The sequence below is a fragment of the Dermacentor silvarum genome, chromosome 1 (genome assembly GCF_013339745.2).
Source record: "Dermacentor silvarum isolate Dsil-2018 chromosome 1, BIME_Dsil_1.4, whole genome shotgun sequence".
Lineage (NCBI taxonomy): Eukaryota > Metazoa > Arthropoda > Arachnida > Ixodida > Ixodidae > Dermacentor > Dermacentor silvarum.
Window position 1 is genome coordinate 309,412,560 of NC_051154.1, and position 12,214 is coordinate 309,424,773.

Consider the following 12,214-nt stretch of genomic DNA (forward strand, 5'->3'; position numbering starts at 1 on the left):
TGTGCCACGATATTGTGCAATTTGAGCATCCTCACATGCCCTTGTGATGTCCTCACAGTGAGGTAGCTGCAGCAGGTAGCCTGCCTGTAATGTGACAGACATGGCCAAAACAATGGCCACATCTGTGCCTGACTGCTGTGTCATTGGCTTGCCACTTCAGCTTCCACAGGTTGCCAAGTTTATGGGAGTGCATTTGTTGAATGCTGCATGCCTGCTGCCTTGTTCACTCACCCTGGCAGGCCTGCCACTGTCTGACGCTGACACTGATGTTGGGCAGTACACGGTGTGTACATGCTATTAAGTTTTTCAACTCCACATACAGTCGAACATCATTATATCGAGCAGTCTGGTGATCACGAAATAGTTTGATATATAAAATTATAAGTGAAATGGGCGAATATGCATGGTGGTTTAAAAGCAAGCGTCTAAGCATTGCATAATGCTGGTTTGTTAAAGTCAGCTACACCGCAATATAGTTGTGTGTGTTGCAGTGAAGGATATCAAAAGTGGAAAGGGGCCACTACGTTGCAATGGTGATTTAAGCCTCTTCTTTTGGGGCCATGGCTCTGCCACTTTAGAGGTTGCGAACAGAGAGGAATCGTGGTCGGAGAGCATGGCATCAAACCTGCCAATGCGTCACTTGGGTGGCTTTAAAGGCCGTCTACCGCTCATTGGGTGCACGTTAAAGAACCCCAGGTGGTTGAAATAATTCTGGGGTCCCTCAACACAGCGTGCCTCAAATAAAATCGTGGTTTTGGGCACGTAAAACCCAGAGACTTTTTTAGCTTTAAGGAGGCCATTTCAAAAAACAATGAAATTGCAGTGGTGACTCCAAAATGATTGCCTTGATTTGGATATGAGCAAAGCAGTTGAACAGGACACCATGAAAGGTTGTAGCTGTTGTTATAGAAATAATTCAACACCAAGAAACATGAACTGCTAAAACATCGACTTGATAAACTAATTAAGAATTACTTACAGCTAGAGCTGCACTTGTTGCCCCAAAACAAGGGGCTTAAATTGCCACGGCAACATCAGAAACAGTTCTGAATGGCTGCCAGTACAGTTAACCATCTGTGTTTGACAGTGACCGGAAACTGCGTGGGCATACATGTATAAGGAATGCATATTAGATCCTGTTACGGTTTTGTATATGGGGCACACAAGGTGTGCGAAAGAAGGGCTGAAATTCGCATAGCCACATCGGAAATAGCTCTGAAGACTAGCTAGTACACTTATTGGGGCATCTCAGTGCACGTCCTGTGACAGGAGACAGTGGGTTCGCGCATTTATAATTAAGGAACACCTACTATGTCCTGTGATAGTGGTCCCTCTGCACTCGATGTGCTTCACTGCAACACATGTACATTTGACCGTGTAACAACTGTATTGAGGCGAAGCCGTCTTTGGGGAACCGGCTGCTGAATTATCTATTGTGTGTCCGAGCAAGTTCGATGTAAAAAGTTTAAAATATATGCAATTCTCCGGGTGATTCGCCACCTTTTCGATGTAAGCAATAATTCGATTTATCCGTGTTTGATATGGCGAGGTTCGACTCTATACTGCTGTTGCCGTCAGAAACCAGCGGTGAGGATGGAATGTTGGCATTTCTATCCTGCAAGCTCTCTTGTCTATCTTCGCAGCATTCGTTTGGTGGAATAAGTTTTATACACTTTTACATTGCTATGCCTTGAGATGCTTTCACCTGTTCTAGAAGCTGATAAGATTGAAGAGATGCGATTGAGTACTTGCCCATGTGAAAGTAGCATACGCATGTTACCATGATCTGTCATTACCAAACATAACACAGTATCCCATGTGAAGACATGATGGCGAGTGCAAAACAACCATGTAGAATGCAAGACATTGGGTACAGGCACTAGTGTGCTGTTTCCATGTTTGTGGATTGTCTATTTTGTACTTTTCATCATATCTCTTAGATAAGCTCGGACTCCAGCCAGCAAGTTAGTTTACGTTTTCCGACAGCTTAGTGTGTCACACCTAAATGCTGTCCTACTGTTACTCCATGTTGTACTTAGTTCTGGCTTAATCCCTAAACTTTGGGCCTGCTTGGGTGCTGAAAGCCTGTACAAGAATTCACATTATGCATTTCAAGCGTTCCAGTATAGCCTTATGCATTATGATTAAGTACCGCTACACTTCAGTAGCTTCATTGCACAGTTCTTGTACATATGTGCATAAGTGTGTGCACGTGTAGATGCTGAAAAAAGAAGTGTTCCAGAAATTTGCTTCTTGCTCTCCTTGAAGCCTTTGGTATGCGGAAAGTTGTTAAACGGTCTGTGTGCTTGACATGGCTTGGCCCATTGCCTTGCAGATTGGTCTCAAAGATGTGGTGCTTACAGTATTTTTTGTTGGTTGCTTTCATGTTTACCAGAGAGACCTTTGGCTTATCCTTCTTTGAGTTTTCTCTAAAGTATGCTGTATTTACGCAAACATGACGTGAGCTTTTTTTTTTTTTTTCTAGAATAATGCTTCAAAAAAGCATGGTTCTTCTCCCTCTAGTCCTCGATAAACTTCATTCCCTGACTTTTAACATATGGCAGGCTGAACCTCCAGGTGACTAATCTTAACGGAAAATCCAGCCTCACATTGGCAGGAGCACTTGCCTCAAAATCGCAGGAGTGTAAGTCTGCAGTGAAGAGTGTAATTGTGGCAATGTTTTAAAGGAGTCAAGTTTATTGCTTTTTTTTTATAGAATACGTGGTGCAAAATATCCAAGAAATGTGTGGACCCATAGCCAAAGGCTAGTAACGGGTCCAATGAAAGAAAAATATATCACTGAATACTACACAGGCACTTTCAGTAAATATCATGCAATTTTTTGTAAGCTCATGGTTTAGGTGTAGAAAAAGTACATTACAATTGAAGGGCTTAACTAAGTTTGAGGTTTCCACACAAATATTAAGTCAAGAGATATAAAAAAATGGTGTAAACAGCAAGTTTTTTCTCGATTAACAAAAAGAATAACTGATAAACCCGGCATCGTGCGAGCAATGTAACTTGGCACAATATGTCAATTGGGGACAAAGTAACAATTTTTACAGGTGTGCGAGACATATTTGGATGCAGTGCAAGTAATCATAGCATTGAAAGAAAAAACTTGAATTTGGCCAGTAGGTGCCCCTAATTGTTTTAATTCTAATGGTAAGCTATTCCATATTTTAACTCCTGTAAATTGTACCTGCCACTCTCCTTAAATATTATTTACCTAGGTTCGGTTGAAGTTACCTTGCGTAAGGTTTCTTGTGGGACGGCAAGACGTTAAAAAATGCACGAGTGAAATGGGCGATTATTATTCACTATGTTGCTGAAGAAAACTGTAATCAAAAATCAAATGTAATCAAATGGGAGGATTTGCAAGGCACGAAACAATGGCTTGGTTGTTTCGTAGTGTTTACTATGAGTAATAATTCGAAGTGCACGTTCTTGAAGTCGTCGGATTGGGTCAAGATAGCTATTGTACGTCCAGTACAGTATATTACATGAGTGGGAAAAGTACAAGATAACGCAAAATGTCACGGTCGAAATGCTCACGCGCCTGTAGTACACAACATCCAGATGCGAACAGCAGATAGTTGATATGGTAGCTCCAGTGTAAATTGTTGTCTAAAACAACACCGAGGTATTTAAATGAGCTTGTGTGTTCAAGCGCAATGTTGCTAGTGACAAGTGTGACATTATCATAGCTGATTCTTTTTTCTATGAATGGAATATAGTATATTTGGTCTTTTTCGTGTTAATAGCTAGTTTGTTAGCTGTAAACTAGGCATTAATCTTATCCAATTCAGAATTTGCTATATGTTCCATTTCTGAGATGCAGTCAGCAGTAAAAACAACTGCCGTGTTGTCAGCGTACATCACCGTTTCTGAGCTACTTAAATTCTGCGGCAAGTCGTTGACGTATAAAGAGAAAAGGAGTGGCCCAAGGACAGATCCCTGTGGTACTCGTGTGGTTGTAAATTGTAGTGAGGACACAGTATTGTTGATTGCTACCACTTGGTGACGGCCGTTAAGGTAACTTGATAACAGTTCATAGGTCTGGGCCCGGAATCCAGAATGCTGTAGTTTCTGGAGAAGGATACTGCGATCGACCGTGTCGAACACCTTTTTTAAATCTACGAACACAACTGTTACAATTTGGTTTCTATCTAAGGCTGAGTTTATTAATTATGTTAGTGACAGCATTGCCGATGTCGTCAAATGTTTAGGCCGAAATCCATGCTGTTGTGGACAAAGTATGTCATATTTATTAAGAAATTTATACATTCGACCTACTATAATTTTTTCAAATATGTTGTTGATGGCTGAGAGCACTGAAATTGGCCGATAGCTAGATGGATCTGAGCGATCACATCCTTTATACATGGGAACAGCTTTGGCGGTTTTCAAATGTGATGGGTACATTGTGACGCGCAAGAAGTCGTTGAAAATATTCCACAAAATAGGAGATAAGATATCTTAATTTACTTTTATCAGGCGCATTGTAATTTTATCCATACCAGTAGATTTATTAATTGAATAAGAATAGTTGATATAACTTCATATAATTCGATGTCATAAATTACAAAAGTGTTAGAAACCCGATTTGGGCCAATTAAAGTGGTCTCCATCTCCGGAATGTCGGCAGCCAACGAAGGACCAATAGCATTATAAAAGGAGTTAAAAGTTGCGGGTGTGTTCATGTTTAAGTTGTCAGGAAGGATGTCATACAGATGACCTTCCGATAACTTCCTTTTTGGTCACTTTGGTGTCGCCAGATGTCCGTTGAATGAGCCATGTATAATAGTTTTTTTTTTTTTTTCGTGTTCGCATCATTGAAACGGATTTGTTACGATAAAATTTAAATTGACCCCAATAATATGTTATTTTTGTTATGCTTCCATTTGCGGTAGTAATAATCCTTAGTTTTTAGTATGTCAAGAATTTCTTGCATCATCCACGGATAAACGGGGACTTCAAGTGTGTAAGAACGCATCTTGCGGGTTGACTCGGCTAGCATTTAAGTAAGTGCAGCAAAGAGGTTAGTAAATTTGGTATTAACGTCGTCATCGTACACGTCGTTAGGACTTAGTCAAGTCATCAAAAAGTAGGAGACCAGGTCCCCATTTCCCTTCGTCAGTGAGCCTGTTACACTCTGAGGTGTTTGCAAATGATAGCACTGGTGTCGCACACGGCGCAGCACCAAGGCAGGGACAGTCGGCATGCTAGCGTTTACACGTAGCAGCACTAGCATTGACACCGAATGGGGTGTTCTTCAACTCGCACACCCGTGCCTGGAGGTGGCAGTACAGTGGCGATGCTGTGAGGCGGAAGTTGGTGGGTTTCGATGAAACCAGAGTAGGTGTTTACATTGGCTTGCCCATGCTGAGAAAGCCAAGGAATGCCGTGTCGCTGCAGGGAAATGGCTGAGAGCGCATCGAAAGCATCACATGAACTTGCACACCATCAATGCATTGCCAGAGTGTTGGGTTGAATGATGCTTTGAGGTCTATGGGATGTAGGCAAGGTATGAATAGTTAGTCGAAAGGGTGTGATAGCTGAGCTACTACATAGTGCATGAAGGAGGGGAGATGGAGGTGGTCAAGTGGTCGTCCAAGGTGTGTGCTTGAGGTGTGGCATAGAAACGCAAGTTGCTTAACACTGAATTCTGGCTGCCTTGAGCCAGTGACCTTTTGTATTTCCAAGTTGTCTAAAGTGCCCCATGAGGTAGCATTCATAGCCGCATCATATTTGTGCAAATGTGGTAAACATGTGAAATGCTTTTATATTTAGTGATAACATGCATGGCACTAGATCAGGAGCACATGATCGTTCGGACGCATGCATCATTCTTAAGGTCGGTCTGAATTAGATTTTTTGGTGGTTCACGTTTTTCTTTTTTTCTCCATGTACAGTCCACTTCCAAATTCGACCCCGGCAGGACCTATAAAATTTATTGAATTATCCGGCGGGTCAAATTAAACAAGATGCATCAAAAATGCCAAAACACCTCTGGTTCATTAGGCAGTATTTTCCAGTCTAACACACACCTGCGAATCAAATGCGTGTCCACTTGAAAGAAAGGCACGCATTAGAATTGGGTAAATACCGTAATTGGACATTGTGAGCTACGGTTACTGCTTGAAAATGTTTCTAGTGCTGGCTGAAAATGGCTGTTTTCAACGGGTGATGACGTATGACGCGGTGACACCCTTACTGTCTCCTAAGCTCCGTTGAGACACCGCCACTAAAGGGGTTGCTATGGAAATCACATGGGGGTTGGGCACGTGCATGCTGACTGGCAAAGTTGGATTTATTCGACGAAGGCCAATTTTAGGATTGAAATAATGAAAGTTTGGGCCCATAGAAATGTATAGGTGCTGGCCAGGACCTTCGGTTGGGATCGAATTAACGGTAGTCTACTGTAGTGCTGTTCAATATTGATGATTGTGGCAGCAAAGTATTCTAATTAATCATGGTGCTCTTTGGTCAAACTTGGCCCTTGTGCCAGAAAGACCTACAAATCGGCAATATTTATGATGATGATTGCACACAGTGTATAAGTTTTTTAAATTGCTGTAAACTGCCACCATACAAAGGAAAATAACTTGCAATGAAGCTGTTCTGTCGTGCGATCATCGCGGTGTACGGAAATCAAGTCGGCTATGCAGCGATGTTACAACTCCTGTGTGTATTTCGCGAGGCTTATTTATGTGGTATGCACATATTTCCCTTCCCCACCCACTCACACTTTTTTACGCTTCAAAAAGTTTATCTAGGAAACAGCATTTTATCAACGTCACTGCACTCAAAAAGTGATTAAAATTGTGGTTAACTGAGATAGGGCCAGTGCTAAGAGTGCTTGAAAAGCAGTGTGCCAAAGTTGGCACATAATCTATGCTAGTTCTGTGCATATCTGTGCACAAAACTCTTTGGAAGATAGAAGTTGCCCAGATACTTAAATTTTCTTGTGAAGTGATTGCACGCCCCTGAATTGGGAGTGTAATGCCTGGGTTGGGGACAGAAGTATAGAGTACACACCTCAGAATTCTTGCTGCTTGCATGGGCCATGAGGAAAGCTAAATTTTTGACAGCTTCCACGTTCCAAAACCTTTTGTTTAGCAACTGTACAAGCATGTGTACAAAGCTGTGCATTTCTTTTGGTGCTTTCATTTTTCAAGCTATTTTCGTGTGGAACGGTGCTTGTTTTGTACCCATAGCAACAGGTTGGATCGCTATATTTCTTCTAATGCAGTTACTGCGCTTTTTTTTTTTTTCACATCTTTAGCTTCGGATTTCTGCTGCTTGAAAGCGATGTTTGCTTTTTTGCCTTTTTGTTCTCATTTTATTGGGAGGCAATTGGGGTAGTGAATGTGGGCAGCCGTTGTGTGAATCTGGCTATCCGATAAAAGAAATTTTGCTGTTTGCAGCTGTTGACTCTACAAGGAGCTGTTGCATGCATGTTTCTTTGTGGGAAGGCCATAGCGGAAACTGGCGGTTGTGTTTAAGGATCTTTGTAATGGTTCTCAGTGAGTGGCCCAGGAACTTGTGTAGCATTCTTGCCAATCCTTTGCTCTCGCTATCCACCATTGTGGCTGTGATTTGGTTGGGCGGAATCCCAGTTTTCTTACTTTGTGATGACCCTGGTGTCCCCAATTCTCACACTGTGCATAACGCTTCTCATCTTGAGGGCCTTATGAAAGCTTTAAGCATGGGTTTCTCTGTTCCTCAGTGAATAGTCGGTGGCCACCTGGAGCATACATTGAACGAAAAGATGACTGCTTTTCTTGCCACGTTCAGAGGTTGGCATACTGTGCAACATTCTTAATTATGCAGTGTTGTGCTGTGTAAAGTCCAAGATTTTTTTTTTTTTTTTTGATGACACCATGATAATGTGATGTCTTTTTCGTTGTTCTTTTTCTGGTGGATACTTGCAGACCACCATTGTCATGTGGTCATTGTGTTTTGACTCATTGTTGTGTATTGTCATTGCAAAGTCTGTATTCTACATTGTTTTTGTTTGTTGCGTATCTTGTTTTAGAAAGTTGTTCCTTGCGTGGTTTTTAATCAATGCAATTCTGTTTGGGCATGGCAGTGGCTGATGACTGGGACGCTGAGGAGCTTGTGCCCTTTATGTGCATAGACTGCTTGCTGTCATAGTTAAGCACAAAATGTTTGTTGTTCTTCCTGGTGTAGTACTCTGTGCTACTCATGTGCACGCAAGTGTATTGATCTACTGGCTGCTGTTGCAGTTAGGGGTGCACGTGTAGCTGCAATTTTGGAGCTGTTTCGATCAGTCGTGACTGTTCCTCAGAGAGCCCTGTTCTTTATTGTAGTCAGCTTTCGCAAGTAATGCATGTTTTGAATTTAAATTGCAGTGGTTGTATATGTGCACCAATTATACTAATTGCTTGTTTTCATGTTCTCAGGTCCACACACACCCCTTCCCTCCAGCCCCCTTTCCCACACACACACATTGAGGCTTTTTCATGAAAACTGAGGAACATTAATGGTAACTTGACTTTTACCAATGTACAGGAAGAACCTACGTAAAAATAAGCAACTTTCCCCACAGGTTGCACCCATCTAGCTGGCTTCAACACTTTCCAACATTAATGCCGATGTGTGCCTGACGGAAAATTGCATGTCAGGTGCATCAGATTAGTGGAGTTTCTCTTAATTTACTGCCCCACTATTGTTGGTGCTTGCTGTGAAAGCTAGAAACCATTGTTTACTTGTGGTGTATGGTGTAAAATGCACGAAATTGTGTGAAGAAAAAAAGAAACGGGAATGGAAGAGCTGTTTCCAGTTCTGTCATTTTTTTTTCTTCACTTAGTTTCACATTTTAGACCACAAGAAAGTATGAACCAAATAGCTCAGCAACAAGTAGTAGTAGCAAGTCTATTGTATGACTGCAGCTACATAGGACTCTTCCTTGGATTTGGGCTCAAGTACAGTGAACTAGGGTAAAGTGCAGAAGCAGTGTATAGTAAAGTACCGAATGTGATGACAATTCTATGTAGACTTGCGACTGTATTAGCTCCCATGCCTCACATTTTTGGGGGTTTTACCACATACTGCACGAAGTGACCTTACGTGACATGTCTGCCGTCGGAAACGGTCAGCCCTGTGAACCGATATTTCTTCCATGATCTGCCAGCAACCTTCAAACCCTGAATGAACAGTGTATTTTCCTTTTTTGTAAGTCTGTAACACAGAGGCAAAGATTTTTTTACAGAACTCAATTTTGTATGAGGCAACGATGCAGCTGCCTTTGTGGCCAGTGTTGAGCTGTGCACCTTGACAGTGCATGCTTTCCTTTTGTATGCTGCACAGTATGGGACGTCACATTCGCATGTGTTTGATAAGCACCTAGGATGTAAATAAATTATTTGATATATGACTACATTGTCCAGCTTGTTTGACTGTTTCCGAACTGCAATTCAGCCTTGGCTGTGGAAGATCACCAAAGTGCCATGGAGAGACAGAAAACAGCACAAAGCAGTGAGGACAAACTAAGGAATATGAATACTGAATACACAGTGCAGATGGTGCAGTTTTGTATTTTTGGCCTTATGCAGTTTCACTTGCATGAGCTCGGGTTTTTCAGTAATGGGAACCTGGTGAATCCATCCTTGGAAGGTTGCTGCCATGTGTACAAATAGCCGCAGGTTTGGCTCCAAAACAAAGACGTCTGTCCAATATTTTTGCACACATCAAAGAACTACATGGAGTCAATACACAGCATGCCACCTTGGTGTGCCTTGCAAACCCGGGTTGTAAACTCATTTATGGAGAGTTGACTGTAAGCCCCAGCAACTGATTAATGAACCAGTGTTTGTACGCCTATTGCCACTGAGAAGCTGGAGTTCAGCAGCTTTTAATGGTGCATACGGCTGAAAATTTGCAATGTTGATCGTCATTTCGTGCACTTGTAAATTTATTATTCTTGCACCAATGAGACTAATTTCGCAAGTCTATAAAGTCAAAACCTTTATGGGGGCTTGTGTAACAGAATAAGGTGGAGAAACAGGTGTACGGGCCCGGGCAAGCAGGGCTTTCAACTTAATTGGACATTTTTTTATTGCTTGTGCATTGTTATCCCAATAAAGTCATGAAGGTTGAGAGAGTTCAAGCTGGTTACTCCCATTAGCATGCCTCCAAGCGCGACGTTTTGGTTGCATATACCTCTTAGTGTACGTATATCCCCTCCTATAAACAAGCAAATCCCTGGACTGACCGTGGTATGATGCGAATTCTAGAACCAGTATTGAATTTGGCGCTCGATCGTCAGCCTACAAAGCAGCCGTGATTAGCAGCGCTGGTTGGTTGGTTGGTTGATTTATATATGCGGTTTAACGTCCCAAGGCAACACTGCTATGAGAGTCCGTAGTGGAGGGCTCCGGACTAATCTTGACATTTTGTAGTTCTTTAATGTGCACCCAAAGTACGGTACACGAACGTTTTTGCATTTCGCCCCGTTGAAATACGGCCAGGAATCGAACCCGCGACCTAGCGGCGGGTGCAGCGTTATTTGCGTTTGTGTATTAACATGCACTGCTTATTGAATTTAAATGACTGAAAAAAAAGAAAAGTTATTACAATGACAACCGCAAGATATGCGTAACTCTATATCGTGCTGAAATCGGCAAAAAAATCGTGCTGCAAGCCAAGGCAGGGCGGAGATTGATGCAATGTACTTCTTTCGGTTTCGGAACTAATTTATTTAGTTTTCCCTGAGCTACCGTCTGTTTGCCATACAGCAACCTCGCTTGAAACGAAATGTATCGTGTGCAGCAGCACCGATAAAATGTTTGCCAATCTGGCTGGTTCTGGTGTAATCGAAACTAGGCATATCCCTTATTATTTGTCTAGGCACTTGGCGACAAGGCTGTCATTAGCTTGCTAAGCTTCACCTGCTTTTTTACTGGCGCTTTGACATGCGACCTGAGATAAATTCATAGCCAAAGAAGAAGAAAACCGCCGCCGGAGTTTACACTCACTTTCAAATAACCCGCTATAATGAGCTGGTGGCGCTCTCAAGCGCAACTCTCGCTCCTTCGCGAGGAAAACGAGAGTGCACGAAGTTTTTTGTACTACAGTGTTTTGTGCTTTTCGCAACCGCGCTTCGCGGCAGCGTTGCCGGCCGAGTTCTCCTTAAAATCCCTACTCAAGCCAAAAAGTACCTACGAATCCCTACTGCTTTTATGATTGTCCCTATTGCTTGAATCAGATGTGTGGAGCATGTCACTGTTCTTTTTTTAAAGAAAAAAATGTACCTGAGAGCATTTTATGCTTAAAACACATGTCTGTAGCATTGGCAGCATTCGACGTCACAAGATAACTATTGACCTAGCAACGAACACGCGATTCTTAACTACTCAGAAACTTTATTACCACGTATGGACAAACGCTCGATGTGAAATTTTATTCATGACACTGAAGGGGCTAAAGTTTGTGTGCAAAAGCGGTGTAAACTTTGTGGGCTAAAGGCGTTTTGGTTTCGTTGTTTTCTAAACGCGCGTGGGCTCTTGTCTCGTTTTGTTTATCTCTCTTTTGCAGCCTTCCAAGAAAGAAAGAAAAACTAGATGGACGCCGTCATGCTCGCTACTGAACTGAGACTTTGGCGAGCAGCTGCAGTAAATAATCTATGGAAAACAGGGTGAAGAGGCTAGCGCGCCCGGCTACCACAGTACAAAAACAGGGTGTTTCTGTTGCCGCATGTCGGTGGCAGTGAATGAAAAGTGCCGTGCAATGTCTTCGTAGCCTGTTTCAGCCGATCGTTCAGAGCGCTGTACCTTCAGTATTATTCTAGCAGGGCGTGTCGTGCGTCTTTCCGGTCTTTCCTCCTGTTCGAGCCTTGTTTGTTTGCCTCCTCGGTTACCTCGGTGCGCTACCGGCGCTAGGACGAGGCGAGGAAGCGTAGCGGACACCGCCTTTTTTCTTTTTGAAATCTCCTTGGCGGACACCCTATCTAGGGACCATACGACCATACTCGGATGCCAACCACTACCCGCCCTAACCGTACAGTACGCGATTTCCCTATGTGAAACGCTGGCGCTGACCCAGCTCGGTGTTGCAGTAAAAACTCCACGATTTCAACAATACGGTACATTTGGCATGACATCCTGCGCTGTGGCACATAGACGTGACTACAAAAAACGCAGAAATGTTAGGCTGCCAATCCGTTTATTCCATGGAGAAGGAGAAAAAA

General features: G+C 42.7%; 1 long non-coding RNA gene across 1 annotated transcript; it reads left to right on the forward strand.

Moving 5' to 3' along the window:
• Window positions 1-2,076: 2,076 nt before the first annotated feature.
• On the forward strand, window positions 2,077-9,403 carry LOC125942246 (uncharacterized). Its single transcript, XR_007464931.1, has 2 exons — window positions 2,077-5,077; window positions 5,120-9,403. It is a non-coding gene; the product is annotated as an uncharacterized LOC125942246 (long non-coding RNA).
• The last annotated feature ends 2,811 nt before the right edge of the window (window positions 9,404-12,214 follow it).